This window comes from Pristiophorus japonicus, chromosome 4 (genome assembly GCF_044704955.1).
Source record: "Pristiophorus japonicus isolate sPriJap1 chromosome 4, sPriJap1.hap1, whole genome shotgun sequence".
NCBI lineage: Eukaryota > Metazoa > Chordata > Chondrichthyes > Pristiophoridae > Pristiophorus > Pristiophorus japonicus.
In genome coordinates, this window is record NC_091980.1 from 111,759,833 (window position 1) to 111,779,320 (window position 19,488).

Below are 19,488 nucleotides of genomic sequence, written 5' to 3' on the forward strand. Positions count from 1 at the left end.
CGATCAGATAAAATATTTCATAAGATCGTGTTTAGGATCTAATGCTGGACACAAAATATCTCGACTACAATCTCCATGAAGCCCCCAGGGAGGTAATCAGGACCGCTCGAGAATGACAGGAACTATTGTCCGATAGTGTCCCAGTCCAGGCTGGCTCACTGTGTAAGTGACAGCAGCCAGAGAGACTGGCGCAGTCTGGGTAAAGGTCACCACCAATGTAATCCAAAAGGAGACAGTGCCAAATTTAGACTTAAAAGACTTAAAAGGGGCTCATGTTCCGAGCCCTGCCCAGATCTTAGTAGGGATTATATCCAAGAATAACTTGCTTAATTTCAATCAGGGAGATTTACATATTATGTGTATCATTACAATATAAAATATATTTAATACTTACTCTTGCCGAAGCAACCAGGCTGTTCCAGCGATTGCGATACTGGTGGGACACCGACGAGACCATGTCGGTGATCTCGCCCCAAATCTTGCGGTAGGCCCGGGGTGGAGGTTTCCCAAGCCCACCTCGGGTTAGTAGGCCCCACCGGCTATGGACCTCACTGACGAGGGCCTCATTGGCCTCATCTGAAAATGGTTTTGCCCTCCTCCTCCCCTCCACCTCCTGCACACTCTCAGCAGAATCGTGGTCAGACATATTTTAATATTTTAATGATACTTCAGTTCAGTTTTCTCTCTCTTTCTCTCTCTCTCTCCCCCCTTCCATCTCTCTATCTCAATCTCCTCTCAACTGCCATTCTCTCTCTCTCTCGCTCTCTCTCTCTCCCTCCCTCTATCTCTCTATCTCAATCTCCTCTCAACTGCCATTCTCTCTCTCTCTCTCTCTTTAACTTCTGCACGTGTGGATAACCCCTGACCTCCCGAATCGCAGGAAAACTTGTTTGCAAAAAAAAACCAAATGCGCAGAAGGCCGTTGCTAGGGAACCTTGCCTTCCACATCGCTGAGTTATCACTGGACTATCGCTCCACACCCCCCCCCCCAAAAAAAAGCCGAAAGTAGCGATCTGAAAAATGGACGATCGTCCAGCGATCCTGAAGGCTGAAACATCGCTAAGGCTGGAACATCGCCCATTTTTTGGACCCTAGCGATCTAAGTAGAAAGTCTAGCCCATATTATTGGGGAAGCAAATTCCAGTTGGGGCTGTGAGGTGACGGTATGCCTCACCACCAGAATTTTCCCACATTCCCTGCCACAATTGAAGTGGGACTATGGAGGGGAATCCCCCAACCCACAACTCTCAGTGCCTAACATGATACATGTGGAGGCAGAAAACTCAGTTTATGAGTTTAAAGACACACAGCACTTGAACCCTCTTTTTTGCACTCATCAAAGAGAGGATGTTAATGCTGAGGGTGATATACTTCCTATTTTTTTTTTTTTTTTGTTGCCAATCTTTCCAATTCTTTGTCAAATCACAAACGCCAGAGGTCACCTTGCACACATCAAGGATCACTCTGCACCAATGCTCTTAGCCAAAAGGCCGAGAGCCACTGCACCGTTCCTGGAAGTACTGCAATACCAGGTTCGTGCCATGGAGGTGGATGGGTCAGGCCCCCCACACACCTCCGTGGAGGTGGATGGGTCAAGCCACCCCACCCACCTCCTATTTCCAAAAAGCATAGGAGAACCACCTTCCTGATCCAGGGAGAACCACTTTGGGGTCATGGTTACTCCCCTGTCAGGTCAGTTACGCATGATCTTAGCCAAAAGGCTGAGAAGCCCATTTACCACACAACCACTGTATGTTTGACTGAATGGCACTGAAAATGAGCTGCAAATTGCGGGCAGTATTGCATGTAGGCCTATTCACCAACAAGTGATTGAGACTGCCAAACATCATTTAATTTTTGGCCCAACAGATAGAAGCAACTTTTATTCCATCAATTTGGGCTGGTTTTACACCTTGATCCCAGAAGTCAAAGGCCAACGTCTAAATCATTGTGCCATCCAGTTTTATAAACCGCCCTATCTGATGGCTGGCATCTAAAACAAGAGAACAGACCTAAACTAGAGAATGGTTCAGAAATTACAAGCCCCTGATAGCTTCGAAAAAATTTGTTATGCAAGTATTGTAGGAGCAAGAGTACATGAAACTGCAGACCTAAAGGCTAGTATCACCTTGTCCTCAAATTCTGAGCCTCTTCTTACTGATTCCTACAAAAACATGCACATAGCCACAAAAACAGCGTAAACAGATCGGGGCCGAAAATGCCCTCCCGCAGAAAATGTGGCGCACCTAACGTGTTTCGACTGTTTTCACCGCCGCGGTAGCCTCTTACGTGAAAATCTGCTTTTTGGCTTTTTTTTTCGAACGGCCCAGAAGTCGGTCATTATGGGGGCGGAGGTGCGGCGGTGAGCGGAGATTCGGTAAGTAGAGGGGCGGAAGTGGGGGGCAGGCGGTGTGTCCGCCGCTGTCACTCATCAGCATAGCGCTGATGACATCATCACGGGATGCGTCACTGCGTCTCTCCCCTTCACTTAAAGGGGAGAGACGCTGCGAGCTGTACAATTCTTCAAGTTAGGTCCACTGGGCCATCAGAGAGGGTTTCAGCCGGGCCAGCGACCTGGCATCAAAGACAGGGTGCCAGGATGCCTGTTGGCGGCCCGGCTGAACCTGGGGGTATAATTGTCGGCCTGACATGGCAGTCGGCCAACAAAAAAAATAAGATGCCGGCTGTGGCTGTAGGTCCTCCCCTTTAATGGCAGCCGCACCACCATTTTACAAGCACTGCAAGCATGGTGCACCGACAGAAAAAGCTGTCGGTGGTACTGAACGGCAGGAGCAAGAATTTCAGCGCGGAATTTTGCATTCAGGGGGTATATCGGCAGTACGTGCTCTGATGCTGCACTTAGCGGAGCGGGAGTGGGGGAAGCGGGTCACTGCTGGGATACCGTAGGGGAGCAATTTTCAAAAGAAGGCCATTCCACGAAAAATCGGTGGCCATTCCACTCCGCTGCATGGCCGCCAATTTCTGGTGATAACAGGCCTTAAGGAAAGGGGCAATTTTGGCCCCGTGGCATTTTGTAATATGAGCTGTGCTGAAAGGCATCCCTTGAAAACATAGAATCATAGAAATTTATGGAACAGAAGGAGGCCTTTCGACCCATCGTGTCTGTGCCAGTTAAAACAGAAGTTCAAAAACATAAGCACATCTGGTTGGATTATATGGTTATCATAGAATCATAGAAATTTACAGCATGGAAGGAAGTAATTTCGGCCCATCGTGTCTGCACCGGCTGACAAAGAGCTATCCAGCCTAATCCCACTTTCCAGCTCTTGGTCCATAGCTTTGTAGGTTACTGCAGTTCAAGTGCACATCCAAGTATATTTTAAATGTGATGAGAGTTTCTGCATCTACTACCCTCTAGGTGAAGAAAGTTCTCCTCAACTCCCCTCTAATTCTTCTACTAATTACTATAAATCTATGCTCCCTGGTTATTGACCTCTCTGCTAAGGAAACAGGTCCTTCCTATCCACTCTATCTAGGCCCCTCATAATTTTACACACCTCAATTAAGTCTCCCCTCAGCCTCCTATGTTCCAAAGAAAACAACCCCACCTATCCAATCTTTCCTCATAGCAAAAATTCTCTAGTCCTGGCAACAACCTCGTAAATCTCCTCTGTACCCTCTCTCATGCAATCACATCTTTCCTGTAATGTGGTGACCAGAACTGTGCACAATACTCTAGCTGTGGCCTAACTAGTGAATTATGTAGTTCAACAATAACCTCTCTGCTCTTATATTCTATGCCACAGCAAATAAAGGAAAATATCCCGTATGCCTTCTTAGCCACCGTATCCACCTGTCCTGCTACTTTCAGGGATCTGTGGATATGCACTCCAAGGTCCCTTTATTCCTCCGCACTTCTCAGTGCCCTACAGCTATCTTTCTCACTATCACACGGCCAATTTTTGTATCAACTGTAAACTTCTAAATCATTCCCGCTACATTGAAGTCTAAATCATTGATATGAACCACAAAAAGCAAAAAGCCCTGCGGAACTCTGCTGGAAACAGCCTTTCAGTCACAAAATAAACATTGACCATTGCCCTTTGTTTGGATCCAATTTGCCACTTTCCCCTGGATCCCATGGGCTTTATTTTTCTGACCAATCTGCCATGTGTGACATTGTCAAAAACCTTGCTAAAATCCATGAAGACTACATCAAACGCACTACCCTAATCGACCTTCCTTGTTACCTCCTTAAAAAATTCAATCAAGTTAATCAGACACGACCTTCCCTTAACAACTCCATGCTGACTGTCCTTGCTTAATCTGTGCCTTTCTAAATGACTAATTTCTGGGCCATTGTTGGAGATTTTTTTTTAATTAAAAGGTTTAAATAAAACATTTGTTTTACTTTTTTCTTGCATCTCTTTTATGTCTCTCTTAATCCAATCTTTCTTTGCCTCTCTTTATTTCGCATTTTGTACATGATTTGACATTGAATTCAATATTCTAACTGACACGTCCTGGTTCAGACTCTACACTGCTCATTAACAGTTCTTCATTCTGATTGGTTAAGAAGATACGCAGTCACTTGTCCTGTTCATACTGGTCCAAGATGCTCAAGAGGGCACTGTATCTTTTGGGCAGTTGGTTGAGAGGAATTTCCAATGCAAAAGCCCATAGAAAGTCTATGGGTAAGTGAAAGTGTGATGAATGGCTGGCATTGTTCATTCACCACTGAGATTAAAATCCAACCCAAAGTTTCTTGCATGCTCTGAAGATGGTTTCAAATTCTTTCTACCAGCAGGAAGCGAAGCCTGCTCAAATCAAGGTATTTGCCATCAAATAGCCAAAACCAGCACCTGCACTATCCTATGGAAAACACATTGCCACATGGATTTTGATTAGCAGGACTAGTACTTTGAAGTATCACAGTTGAAAAATCATGCAAATGGTGGAAATCTGAAATAAAAGCAGAAAATGCTGGAAATACTCAGCAGGTCAGACAGCAACTTTGGAGAGAGAAACAGAGTTAGCATTTTGACGTCGGAGGTGTTAACTCTCTCTCCACATATGTTGCCTGACCTGCTGACTATTTACAAGATTTTCTGTTTTTATTACTTTAAAATATCTTTTGAGATTGAATCTAAGCTCATTTATTTCCCTTTGATAATTTGAAAGTCATTCTAAGAATGCTTTGAGGTGTATGGATATACATAAACTTTGATATATGGATATACAAAACTGCTGTAGTTTTGACCTGATTGTCTATAAATCCCTCCATGTATTCTAACAATTGAAATTCGTAATGCTTGTCCCCACTGGAAAAGAGGGGAGTATTTTGCAAATGGCATTGTACAAGTTTTTGTTATGTTGCCATTTGAAAATGTTTTAGATTAAAATATTGATATTACTGTTATGAAATCGCATTTTGCATATCTGCAAACCATTATAAACACATTTAAATTTATTTATTTTAAAATTTAACAAAGCATGGAAAAGTATCAAATGGGCATCTGTTTATCATCTCTGGTGAAAATTGATTAATTGGACAAACTGAAGCACATATTGCTTGATCATTGCTATGTGCTTCCATTCTGTTCAGTAGAAGAACAGTAAAGTGCGAGTGAAGGTTAAAATAATCACTTTTACTTGACCACATTTTAAAACAGTTTGGTTAATGCACAGTAAGATACACACCAACATTTTCTGATTACTTACTGGAATTAATGAGAAAGAGTCTGATCAAACTTGAGAGGCTAGTAGGATGCAAAGTTCTGTTCTTTAAGGGTTAATATGGTTTTACCTGACACTACTCTTGTCAATCACTCACTAACACATTGCACTGTTCCAGCTCTTTCACAATCTAGAAAAATTTGTAACATTCCCTCAGGATCAGTACCACTTAATATATAAACATCAGTTGGACACACACCAGTGGCACATGCCTAACATTACAAAAGAAATTAAAGTCGCAACATAAATTATCCTTATCTGCTAATCCCACAGGAAATCACACTGAATGAAACAGTAAGACAAAATGCAAATAGCCTTTTCTGTAAGAGTCACTATGTTATCCATCTGGCTGTCATCATTAAACATGCCACTTTTGAATATCATCGAATGGATAAACTGATAAGAGGAAACAAACACTTCAGTTTATATTTCTGTTCACATTCTGCTTAAAGTTCCAGCAGCCGGTGGATTTTCTCGCATTTGCTCAGGAAAAGAGTTTTACAGAATGCAAAATGACAAGGGATTTCTTGATATCTCAGTAAAAGTCACTGAGGTAAACGCTTGCTTTAAACACCTGAGTGTTTTCGGTGCCACTGCTGTGTTGTAGGAATAACAGTTGATTGAAAAAACTTAGGAAATATTATAATGATTCCCGTATAATTACATTGTGCATGGAATTCAATTCATTGTTCGTGCATTAGTCACACGCAGTGATGATCTATGAAGTTTTGTGAGCAATTGTTCCGAATGCAGTTTTGCCATGGAATAATAAATATTGGAAAAATTATTTTGCGTTGCAATGCTAAAAGACAAGCAGTCTCACCAGCATATTCAGTGAAAATAATTACTTGCTCTGGTGCAACAAAATTTATGCTCAAGTTCTCAATAAATACCTGATGCATGAGGCAATCTGACGGCAATTTTAAAAATAATTAATTATATATACACATTGCTTGTCCTCTATTCTAATTTGCCATCTCTTGTGTGGCAGGAACCAGTAAAAAATTGTAGCTACATTGTAGTTAACACTTGGATGCTGCTCATCCCCATTGTTAGAAATTAGGGATACTGAAAAGCATATGATTATGCAAATGAAACTGTGACACGAATAATGCTGTGTTTACATGGTTGTGTTAGAACTTGAGACAAGAGGTATCCTCAGGCTGGTACTAGAATGGCTAGATAATGCTTCGAATGTGCTAATATTTTGATTTCCTGCGGATGTTACAGCGTTCTGCACTGTGACAGCAATATGCCATCTTCTTATTGCCAAGCGATTATCTATTGTTTTTAAGTTAAGACTGGAACCCTGTTTATGTATCTTATGTATGCTGCTATGGTAGAAATTGAAGTTAGCTTAACAGAACTACTTGCGTAGATAAGTAAAACTTAATTAGTATAGAAAGACATGGAATAGAAAGTATTTTAGGAGGTTAAGGTAAACACAATCTCAGAATTTAGCAGTTTGCTAGGTTGGAAAGGAGATAACTACCCGTTGAAGTGAGACAGCTCGGGTTTGGGCCTCATGATTGAGAGGGTACAAGGCCAGGCCTTGCACTAATTGTACCCACAGCAGATTCACGGTCTCATTTTATTTCTTCCTCTAGCCCCTCAACTTAATCTGGAAGCGTAATGTTGGCAAGTGGTGATTGATTGCTCTGGGAACCAACAGGAAGAGAGCTCATAGGCCAGAGGGCCCAGGGATCAGCATGTTCTGCAACCAATCTTGGTGCTTGAAGGTTGGATCCTGAGTCGGCCTGACAGGTATTAGAAAGGGAGGATTTGCAGACGGGAAACTCAAACTAAACATCACGTCAAGATCTGACGGAGTCACTCGATTCCTCAGGATCTGAATATCGTCGGCCTTTGAATGTGGAAGGAGAAATGTTTGTCTGTTCTGTCTGGGAAAAGATTTCAAACATCAGTGTAACTGGAAAAGCACCGAAACACATATACCCGAGTGAGAGTGTTCCAGTGGACTGCATGTGGAAAGAGTTAACCAATTACACAGCCTGAAAAAACATCGCACCATTCACAGCAGGGAGAAACCATACACGTGTTGTGTGTGTGGACGAGGCTTCTACTGATCATCTAACCTGGAGAGGCACAAGGATACCCACACCATGGAGAAACCGTGGAAATATGGGGACTGTGGGAAGGGATTCAATTCCCCGTCTGACCTGGAAATTCATCGACGCAGTCACACCGGGGAGAGGCCGTTCGCCTGCTCTCAGTGTGGGAAGGGGTTCACTCAGTCATCCGCCCTGCTGACACATCAGCGAGTTCACACTGGGGAGAGATCGTTCACCTGCTCAGTGTGTGGGAAGGGATTCACTCAGTCATCCGCCCTGCTGACTCACCAGCGAGTTCACAAGTGACTGCAGGGGTTTGGATTCCGCTGTTATTGCTGCTGTTATTCATATCCCTACTGAGTTGTGTTCATTCTGTTAGTTGGCATTTGTTTCTGCTGATGTTAATAACCCTTCAACTAGGCTGGAGTTTAATATTTTGATATTTCAAATAACAGTGTGTTGATATTTGATGTCTCCAAGATAAGAGGATGTCCTGTTACTGACTGCTCCATTTTTGATCGGGGCGGAGGAGCGGTGAGAGATCGGGGCCCAAGAATGTCGTGATTGGGGCCCAGGAGAGGTGAGTGTTCAGGGCCCAGGAGAGGCGAGGGCCCAGGGGCAGCACGGGCCAGCCCACACTGCAAACTATGGAGAGTAGGAGCATGTCTGCGCACTAGTTCCGTGCAGCAGAGCTTGGTCTCCAATCGTCTTAGTTAACCCTTGCCACTAGATCAAGACCTAGCGCTGTCAAGCCTCTGTGGTGACTGATATGCAACGGCCACCCCACGTTAAAAGAATCCACGCACATGCATCTTCCACCCTTCAGTATGTAGTTTGGGACCTAGAATGTTAGGTCCCTCATTGAAACACCAGTGAACTCATCCCTTTTTGGTGTGGAAGCGCGTCATCCTTGATAGGAGGGGCTGCCTAATACCATACCCGAGAGGATAGGGACCAGTGAGATAAGACACAAATGCCAATGAAGAAACCTTTAGAAAGTATAAACAGGAAAAACATGTGAACAAGATCATGAGATATCTTTAAGGAGGGCTTTGTTTCAAGAATTGAGACAAAGAACTCGACACCCCATTGGGTACTGAGTTTTATGGGAAACCGCTATAGGCCAAAAGGTCTTGTCAATATCTCATTTCAGGCACACCCCTAAAAAGAGAATAAAAGTAACCCTGTGGGCTTGTCCTCACAGACGGTGGAGGCGAGAGCTATAAGGAAGTTGGGCAGGTTGAACACTTTTTTGAGAGTGGTCCCATGCTCTACCAAAGGAGACTGTAGATGAAAAGAAGAGAAGCCACTCAGAGAACTGTTCGCGTGTATTTTTGCTGTATGACTAATGTGTTATATTCCATTGTATACTCTGATTAAAGATAATACACCCACCATATTGGTTTACAGTTGATCTTGATTATTTAAAGTGACCAGAGATAGCCATAAACTTGTTATTTCTAATACCATTCTCAGTGGTGCAATAAAAATCACAAGGGAAACTGCAAATAGGGTACTAAAATATAGAGGTTGAGTTTAACTCAGAGCAGGTTTCGGGTGGGCACTTGGCCGAGTGAGTGCGAAACGTGCTCACTGACCGAAATTTCAGGTTCATAGTGTTTTAAAATCTGATCGGCAGGTTTCCCACCCATGATTAATTTCATGCCGGACTGCTAAGGTTTATTTAAGTGGGAATGCACCCCTAATATAGAGCCAAGTCCATAGGTTTTCTGAAGCTTCCCTAGAAGTCATGGTCGAATAGATGAAAGCAAGGAGGGACATTGACATAGAAACATAGAAAATAGGTGCAGGAATAGGCTATTCGGCCCTTCGAGCTTGCACCACCATTCAATGAGATCATGGCTGATCATTCACCTCAGTATCCCTTTCCTGCTTTCTCTCCATACCCCTTAATCCCCTTAGCTGTAAGGGCCATATCTAACTCCCTCTTGAATATATCCAATGAACTGACATCAACAACTCTCTGAGGCAGGGTATTCCACAGGTTTAACAACTCTCTGAGTGAAGAAGTTTCTCCTCATCTCAGTCCTAAATGGCCTACTACCCCTTATCCTAAGACTGTGTCCCCTGGTTCTGGACTTCCCCAACATCGGGAACATTCTACCTGCATCTAACCTGTCCCATCCTGTCAGAATCATATATGTTTCTATGAGATCCCCTCTCATCCTTCTAAACTCCAAAGTATAAAGGCCCAGTTGATCCAGTCTCTCCTTATATGTCAGTCCAGCCAACCCGGGAATCAGTCTGGTGAACCTTCGCTGCACTCCCTCAATAGCAAGAGTGCTTCCTCAGCTTAGGAGACCAAAACTGAATACAATATTCCAGGTGAGGCCTCACCAAGGCCTCCCTGCTCCTGTACTCAAATCCCCTAGCCATGAAGGCCAACATACCATTTGCCTTCTTCACCGCCTGCTGTACCTGTATGCCAACTTTCAATGACTGATGTACCATGACACCCAGGTCTCGTTGTACCTCCCCTTTTCCTAATCTGCCGCCATTCAGATAATATTCTGTCTTTGCGTTTTTGCCCCCAAAGTGGATAACCTCACATTTATCCACAGTATACTGCATCTGCCATGCATTTGCCCACTCATCTAACCTGTCCAAGTCACCGTGCAGCCTCTTAGCATCCCCCTCACAGCTCACAATGCCTCCCAGTTTAGTGTCATCTGCAAACTTGGAGGTATTACACTCAATTCCTTCATCTAAATCATTGATGTATATTGTAAAGAGCTGGGGTCCTAGTAGTGAGCACTGCGGCACTCCACTAGTCACTGCCTGCCATTCTGAAAAGGACCCGTTTATCCCGACTCTCCGCTTCCTGTCTGCCAACCAATTCTCTATCCACGTCAGTATATTACCCCCAATACCATATGCTTTGATTTTGCACACCAATCTCTTTTGTGGGACCTTGTCAAAAGCCTTTTGGAAGTCCAAATACACCACATCCACTGGTTCTCCCTTGTTCACTCTACTAGTTACATTCTCAAAAAATTCCAGAAGATTTGTCAAGCTTGATTTCCCCTTCATAAATCCATGCTGACTTGGACTTATCCTGTCACTGCTTTTCGAGCTCGAGAGTCAGCGGCAGTTGGCGAGAGGTGGGAGCAGCGTCGGAGCGGCCTATAAAAAGCCCAGCGGGAGCTCGAGAGTCAGCGGCAGTTGGTGAGAGGTGGGAGCAGCGTCGGAGAGGCCTATAAAAGGCGTACCGGTGCAGCTACAGCGGGAGAGAAAGCAAAAAAGAAGTAGCAAGGAATCAAAAGGTGACGTCACAGCCAATGGGGTAAGTGATTGGCTGGTGATTGGTGAGTAGCTTTTCTTTTTATTTTTATATCAGTAAGTAAACTGTAACATTGTTATTACCAATTTAAGGGTATCTAAGGGTTAAGGCATGGCAGGATAGCTCGGTCACGTGATATGCTCCTCCTGTGCCATGTGGGAACTCAGGGACGCTTCCGGTGTCCCTGACGACTACGTGTGTAAGAAGTGTATCCGCCTCCATCTCCTGATGGACCGCGTTGCGGAATTGGAGCTGAGGGTGGATTCACTCTGGAGCATCCACGATGCTGAGAATGACATAAGTGGCACATGTAGTGAGTTGGTCTTACCGCATGAGAAGGATCCACAGCCAGCTAGAGAATGGAAGACCAGCAGGAAGAGTAGTACAAAGAAGGTAGTGCAGAGGTCCCATCTGGTCATCCCCCTGCAAAACAGATACACTGTTTTGAGTGCTGTTGAGGGAGATGACTCATTAGGGGAGAGCAACAGCAGCCAAGTTCATGGCACCGTGGCTGGCTCTGTTGTACAGGAGGGCATAAAAAAGAGTGGGAGAGCGATAGTGATAGGGGATTCAATCATAAGGGGAATAGATAGGCGTTTCTGCGGCCGCAATCAAGACTCCAGGATGGTATGTTGCCTCCCTGGTGCAAGGGTCAAGGATGTCTCTGAGCGAGTGCAGGACATTCTGAAAAGGGAGGGAGAACAGCCAGTTGTCGTGGTGCACATTGGTACCAACGACATAGGTAAAAAAAGGGATAAGGTCCTACGAGACGAATTTAAGGAGCTAAGAGTTAAATTAAAAAGTAAGACCTCAAAAGTAGTAATCTCGGGGTTGCTACCAGTGCCACGTGCTAGTCAGAGTAGGAATCACAGGATAGCACAGATGAATACGTGGCTTGAGCAGTGGTGCAGCAGGGAGGGATTCAAATTCGTGGGGCATTGGAACAGGTTCTGGGGGAGGTGGGACCAGTACAAACCGGACGGTCTGCACTTGGGCAGGAACGGAACCAATGTCCTAGGGGGAGTGTTTGCTAGTGCTGTTGGTGAGGAGTTAAACTAATATGGCAGGGGGATGGGAACCGATACAGGGAGACAGAGGGAAACAAAAAGGAGACAAAAACAAAAGACAGAAAAGAGATGAGTAAAAGTGGAGGGCAGAGAAACCAAAGGCAAGAAGCAAAAAGGGCCACTGAATATAAAAGGGCTGCAGGAGGGGTAAAAACTAAAAATCATGGTTTAAAAACGAGGATGAAAACACTCTACCTAAATGCACGCAGCATTAGAAATAAAGTAAATGAGTTGACGGCACAAATCATTACAAATGGGTATGATTTCGTGGTCATTACAGAAACATGGTTGCAAGGTGGCCAAGACTGGGAATTAAACATACAGGGGTATCTGACGATTCAGAAAGATAGGGAAAGGAAGTGGGGTAGCTCTGTTAATAAAGGATGATATCAGGGCAGTTGTGAGGGATGATATTGGCTCCAATGAACAAAATGTTGAATCATTGTGGGTGGAGATTAGAGATCGTAAGGGGAAAAAGTCACTGGTCGGCGCAGTTTATAGGCCCCCAAATAATAACTTCATGGTGGGACGGGCAATAATCAAGGGAATAATGGAGGCATGTGAAAAAGGAACGGCAGTAGTCATGGGGGATTTTAACCTACATATCGATTGGTCAAATCAAATCGCAGGGGGTAGCCTGGAGGAGGAATTCATAGAATGCATACGGGATTGTTTCTTAGAACAGTATGTAACAGAGCCGACAAGGGAGCAAGCCATTTTGGATCTGGTCCTGTGTAACGAGACAGGAAAAATAAACGATCTCCTCATAAAAGATCCTCTCGGAATGAGTGATCACAATATGGTTGAATTTGTAATACAGATTGAGGATGAGGAAGTTGTGTCAGAAACGAGCGTACTATGCTTAAACAAAGGGGACTAAAGTGGGATGAGGGCAGAGTTGGCTAAAGTAGACTGGAAACAAGGACTAAACGGTGGCACAATTGAGGAACAGTGGAGGACTTTTAAGGAGCTCTTTCATAATGCGCAACAAAAATATATTCCAGTGAAAAAGAAGGGCGGCAAGAGAAGAGATAACCAGCCGTGGATAATCAAGGAAATAAAGGAAAGTATCAAATCAAAGACCAATGCGTATAAGGTGGCCAAGGTTAGTGGGAAACTAGAGGATTGGGAAAATGTTAAGCAACAGCAAAGAATGGCTAAAAAAGCAATAAAGAAAGGGAAGATAGATTATGAAGGTAAACTTGCGCAAAACATAAAAACAGATAGTAAAAGCTTTTACAGATATATAAAATGGAAAAGAGTGACTAAAGTAAATGTTGGTCCCTTAGAAGATGAAAAGGAAGATTTAATAATGGGGAATGTGGAAATGGCTGAGACCTTAAACAATTATTTTGCTTCCGTCTTCACAGTGGAAGACACAAAAACCATGCCAAAAATTGCTGGTCATAGGAACGTGGGAAGGGAGGACCTTGAGATGATCACTATCACTAGGGAGGTAGTGCTGGACAGACTAATGGGACTGAAGGTAGACAAGTCCCCTGGTCCTGATGAAATGCATCCCAGGGTATTAAAAGAGATGACGGAAGTTATAGCAGATGCATTTGTTATAATCTACCAAAATTCTCTGGACTCTGGGGAGGTACCAGCGGATTGGAGAGCAGCTAATGTAACGCCTCTGTTTAAAAAAGGGGGCAGGCAAAAGGCAGGTAACAATAGGCCAGTTAGTTTAACATCTGTAGTGGGGAAAATGCCTGAAACTATCATTAAGGAAGAAATAGCGGGACATCTGGATAGGAATAGTGCAATCAAGCAGACGCAGCATGGATTCACGAAAGGGAAATCATGTTTAACTAACTTCCTGGAATTTTTTGAGGATATAACGAGCATGTGGATAGAGGTGTACCGATGGATGTGGTGTATTTAGATTTCCAAAAGGCATTCGATAAGGTGCCACACAAAAGGTTACTGCAGAAGATAAAGGTACACGGAGTCAGAGGAAATGTATTAGCGTGGATAGAGAATTGGCTGCCGAACAGAAATCAGAGAGTCGGGATAAATGGGTCCTTTTCCGGTTGGAAATCAGTGGTTAGTGGTGTGCCACAGGGATCGGTACTGGGACCACAACTGTTTACAATATACATAGATGACCTGGAAGAGGGGACAGAGTGTAGTGCAACAAAATTTGCAGATGACACTAAGATTAGTGGGAAAGCGGGTTGTGTAGAGGACTCAGAGAGGCTGCAAGGAGATTTGGATAGGTTAAGCGAATGGGCTAAGGTTTGGCAGATGGAATACAATGTCGGAAAGTGTGAGGTCATCCACCTTGGGAAAAAAAACAGTAAAAGGGAATATTATTTGAATGGGGTGAAATTATAACATGCTGTGGTGCAGAGGGACCTGGGGGTCCTTGTGCATGAATCCCAAAAGGTTAGTTTGCAGGTGCAGCAGGTAATCAGAAAGGCAATTCATTGCGAAAGGGATGGAGTACAAAAGCAGGGAGGTGTTGCTGCAACTGTATAAGGTTTTGGTAAGGCCGCACCTGGAGTACTGCATGCAGTTTTGGTCACCTTACTTAAGGAAGGATATACTAGCTTTGGAAGGGGTACAGAGACGATTCACTAGGCTGATTCAAGAAATGAGGGGGTTACCTTATGATGATAGATTGAGTAGACTGGGTCTTTACTCCTTGGAGTTCAGAAGGATGAGGGGTGATCTTATAGAAACATTTAAAATCATGAAAGGGATAGACAAGATAGAGGCAGAGAGGTTGTTTCCATTGGTGGGGGAGACTAGAACTAGGGGGCACAGCCTCAAAATACGGAGGAGCCAATTTAAAACCGAATTGAGAAAGAATTTCTTCTCCCAGAGGGTTGTGAATCTGTGGAATTCTCTGCCCAAGGAAGCAGTTGAGGCTGGCTCATTGAATGTTTTCAAGTCAAAGATAGATAGATTTTTAAGCAATAAGGGAATTAAGGGTTACGGGGAGAGGGCGGGTAAGTGGAGCTGAGTCCACGACCAGATCAGCCATGATCTTATTGAATGGCGGAGCAGGCTCGAGGGGCTAGATGGCCTACTCCTGTTCCTAATACTTATGTTCTTATGTTCTTATGTTCAAATGCACTGCTATTTCATCCTTAATAATTGATTCCAATATTTTCCCCACTACTGATGTCAGGCTAACCGGTCTATAATTACCCGCTTTCTCCCTCCCTTTTTGAAAAGTGGTGTTACATTAGCTACCCTCCAGTCCATAGGAACTGAACCAAAGTTGAGAGACTGTTGGAAAATGATCACCAATGCATCCACAATTTCTAGGGCCACTTTCTTAAATACTCTGGGATGCAGACTATCAGGCCTTCAGGGGATTTATCGGCCTTCAATCCCATCAATTTCCCTAACATAATTCCCCGCCTAATAAGGATATCCTTCAGTCCCTCCTTCTCAATAGACCCTCGGTCCCCTAGTACTTCCAGAAGATTATCTATATCTTCCTTCGTGAAGACAGAACCAAAGTATTTGTTCAATTGCTCTGCCATTTCTTTGTTCCCCATTATAAATTCACCTGAATCTGACTGCAAGGGACCTATGTTTGTCTTCACTAAGCTCTTTCTCTTCACATATCAATAGAAGCTTTTGCAGTCAGTTTTTATGTTCCCGGCAAGCTTCTTCTCGTACTCTATTTTCCCTCTCTTAATTAAACCCTTTGTCCTCCTCTGCTGAATTCTAAATTTCTCGCAGTCCTCAGGTTTGCTGCTTTTTCTGGCCAATTTATATGCCTCTTCCTTGGATTTAACCACTATCCTTAATTTTCCTTGTTAGTCATGGTTGAGCCACCTTTCCCCGTTTTATTTTTACTCCAGACAGGGATGTACAATTGCTGAAGTTCATCCAAGTGATTTAAATGTTTGCCATTGCCTATCCACCATCAATCCTTTAAGTATCATTTGCCAGTCTATTCAAACCATCGAAGTTACCTTTCCTTAAGTTCAGGACCTTAGTTTCTGAATTAACTGTGTCACTTTCCATCTTAATAAAGAATTCTACTATGTTATGGTCACTCTTCCCCAAGGGGCCTTGCATAACAAGGGGCCTTTCTCATTACACATCACCCAGTCTAGGATGGCCAGCTCCCTAGTTGGTTCCTCGACATATTGGTCTCGAAAACCATCCCTAGTACATTCCAGGAAACCCTCCTCCACCGCATTGCTACCAGTTTGGTTAGCCCAATCAATATGTAGATTAAAGTCACCCATGATAACTGTTGTACCTTTATTGCATGCATCCCTAATTTCTTGTTTGATGCTGTCCCCAACCTCACGACTACTGTTTGGTGGTCTGTACACAACTCCCACGAGCGTTTTCTACCCTTTGGTATTCCGTAGCTCCACCCATACCGACTCCACATCATCCAAGCTAATGTCCTTTCTTACTATTGCAATAATTTCCTCTTCAACCAGCAAGGCTACCCGCCTTCCTTTTCCTTTCTGTCTATCCTTCCTAAATGTTGAATACCTCTGGATGTTGAGTTCCCAGCCTTGGTCATCCTGGAGCCATGTCTCCGTGATGCCAATTACATCATAGAAACATAGAAAATAGGTGCAGGAGTAGGCCATTCGGCCCTTCGAGCCTGCACCGCCATTCAATGAGTTCATGGCTGAACATGCAACTTCAGTACCCCATTCCTGCTTTCTCGCCATACCCCTTGATCCCCCTAGTAGTAAGGACTGCATCTAACTCCTTTTTGAATATATTTAGTGAATTGGCCTCAACAACTTTCTGTGGTAGAGAATTCCACAGGTTCACCACTCTCTGGGTGAAGGAGTTTCTCCTCATCTCGGTCCTAAATGACTTACCCCTTATCCTTAAACTGTGACCCCTGGTTCTGGACTTCCCCAACATCGGGAACATTCTACCTGCATCTAACCTGTCCCATCCTGTCAGGATCATATATGTTTCTATGAGATCCCCTCTCATCCTTCTGAACTCCAAAGTATAAAGGCCCAGTTGATCCAGTCTCTCCTTATATGTCAGTCCAGCCAACCTGGGAATCAGTCTGGTGAACCTTCGCTGCACTCCCTCAATAGCAAGAACATCCTTCCTCAAGTTAGGAGACCAAAACTGTACATAATACTCCAGGTGTGGCCTCACCAAGGCCCTGTACAACTGTAGTAACACCTACCTGCCCCTGTACTCAAATCCCCTCGCTATGAAGGCCAACATGCCATTTGCTTTCTTAACCGCCTGCTGCACCTGCATGCCAACCTTCAATGACTGATGTACCATGACACCCAGGTCTCGTTGCACCTCCCCTTTTCCTAATCTGTCACCATTCAGATAATAGTCTGTCTCTCTGTTTTTACCACCAAAATGGATAACCTCACATTTATCCATATTATACTTCATCTGCCATGCATTTGCCCACTCACCTAACCTATCCAAGTCACTCTGCAGCCTCATAGCATCCTTGTTGAAGTTCATCCATGTGATCTTTAAATGTCTGCCATTGCCCAACCACTGTCAACCCCTTAAGTATCATTCGCCAATCTATCCTAGCCAATTCACGCCTCATACCTTCAAAGTTACCCTTCTTTAAATTCTGGACCATGGTCTCTGAATTAACTGTTTCATTCTCCATCCTAATGTAGAATTCCACCATATTATGGTCACTCTTCCCCAAGGTGCCTCGCACAACGAGATTGTTAAATAATCCTCTCTCATTGCACAACACCCAGTCTAAGATGGCCTCCCCGCTAGTTGGTTCCTCGACATATTGGTCTAGAAAACCATCCCTTATGCACTCTTGTTATCATACCTGTTAACTGCTATGTTCGCAGTTAATTCGTCCATCTTATTCCAAATACTCCTCGCATTAAGGCACAGAGCCTTCAGGCTTCTCTTTCTAACACACTTTGCCCCCTTAGAATTTTGCTGTAATCTGGCCCTTTTTGCTTTTTGCCTTGGGTTTCTCTGCCCTCCACTTTTACTTTTCTTCTTTCTATCTTTTGCTTCTGCTCTCAATCTTCTTCCCTCTGTCTCCCTGCATAGGTTCCCATCCCCCTGCCATATTAGTTTAACTCCTCCCCAACAGCACTAGGACATTGGTTTCGGTCCTGCCCAGGTGCAGACCGTCCAGTTTGTACTGGTCCCACCTCCCTCAAAACCGGTTCCAAAGTCCCAGGAATTTGAATCCCTCCCTTCTGCACCACTCCTCAAGCCACGTATTCATGTGAGCTATCCTGCGATTCCTACTCTGACTAGCACGTGGCACTGGTAGCAATCCTGAGATTACTACTTTTGAGGTTCTACTTTTTAATTTCGCACCTAGCTCCCTAAATTCGTCTTGTAGGACCTCATCCCATTTTTTACCTATATCATTGGTACCTATATGCACCACGACAACTGGCTGTTCACCCTCCCTTTTCAGAATGACCTGCACCCGCTCCGAGACATCCTTGACCCTTGCACCAGGGAGGCAACATCCTATCCTGGAATACCGGTTGCGGCCGCAGAAACATCTGTCTATTCCCCTTACAATTGAATCCCCTATCGCTATAGCTCTCCCACTCTTTTTCCTGCCCTCCTGTGCAGCACCAATGGCAGGATATTCTAAAATAAATGTTCACAGGCTTGTAGAAAGGTGGCCAAGATTATCAGCTCACAGCATATCATGCCAAGAGCTGGACCCAGTGCAGGAAACACTTCAATGACCTCACAAGAGAAATAAGGGGGAGTACAACTCTTCATTTTTCCATTTCTCTGCACAACACCCAGCAATAGTCCTTCCCATGCCACTCCCCCAGCACTTTGAACAACTCCCTCCCCAACATTACATTCATCACTCATCCCAAGGGCACACTAAGCTACCTCTAATTTTCATTCCAAGTGCACACTCACCAAATTAGTCCAGTAAAAACTGCAATGATCTTCATTAGGGAAATTAATGTGTGGTGAGATTTTAATAAATCTATAATTTCAAAAGATGGTTTTAATTTTAAAGGTTTGAATGGAATTGCCAACATTTATTTTCAGAGTATATCGTAAATAGTTTGTACAAGCTAGACTCAGGACATTATTTAGAACTGTCAAGAGATACAAGTTAAATTAAAGCTTCCTAAAACATACAGAGAGAACAGATAGCAAGGCAATTTATATGGAATGTGCCGCATTGCGAATAATTAAACCTCCTTAGAAGTTTATAATTAATCCCTGACCCATTAATACAAGTGATGGTGTGAACAGCACAATAAATATCTTTCCTCATCACTGCCTGAGATTGGCTGTGCTCCCCGCGCCTTCCCCCCCGCACCGCAGACTGAGACTATTGGGAAGATCTGTAGCTCAGTTCCAACAGTAAACAGCATTGTCTGTACCAGTCAAAGTCACCACTGCC

The 19,488-nt window shown here is 44.0% G+C and overlaps 1 pseudogene; it reads right to left on the reverse strand.

Annotated features, from left to right (window-relative positions):
• Positions 1 to 1,495: 1,495 nt before the first annotated feature.
• Positions 1,496 to 1,733, reverse strand: LOC139263630 (U2 spliceosomal RNA; annotated as a pseudogene).
• Positions 1,734 to 19,488: the final 17,755 nt, after the last annotated feature.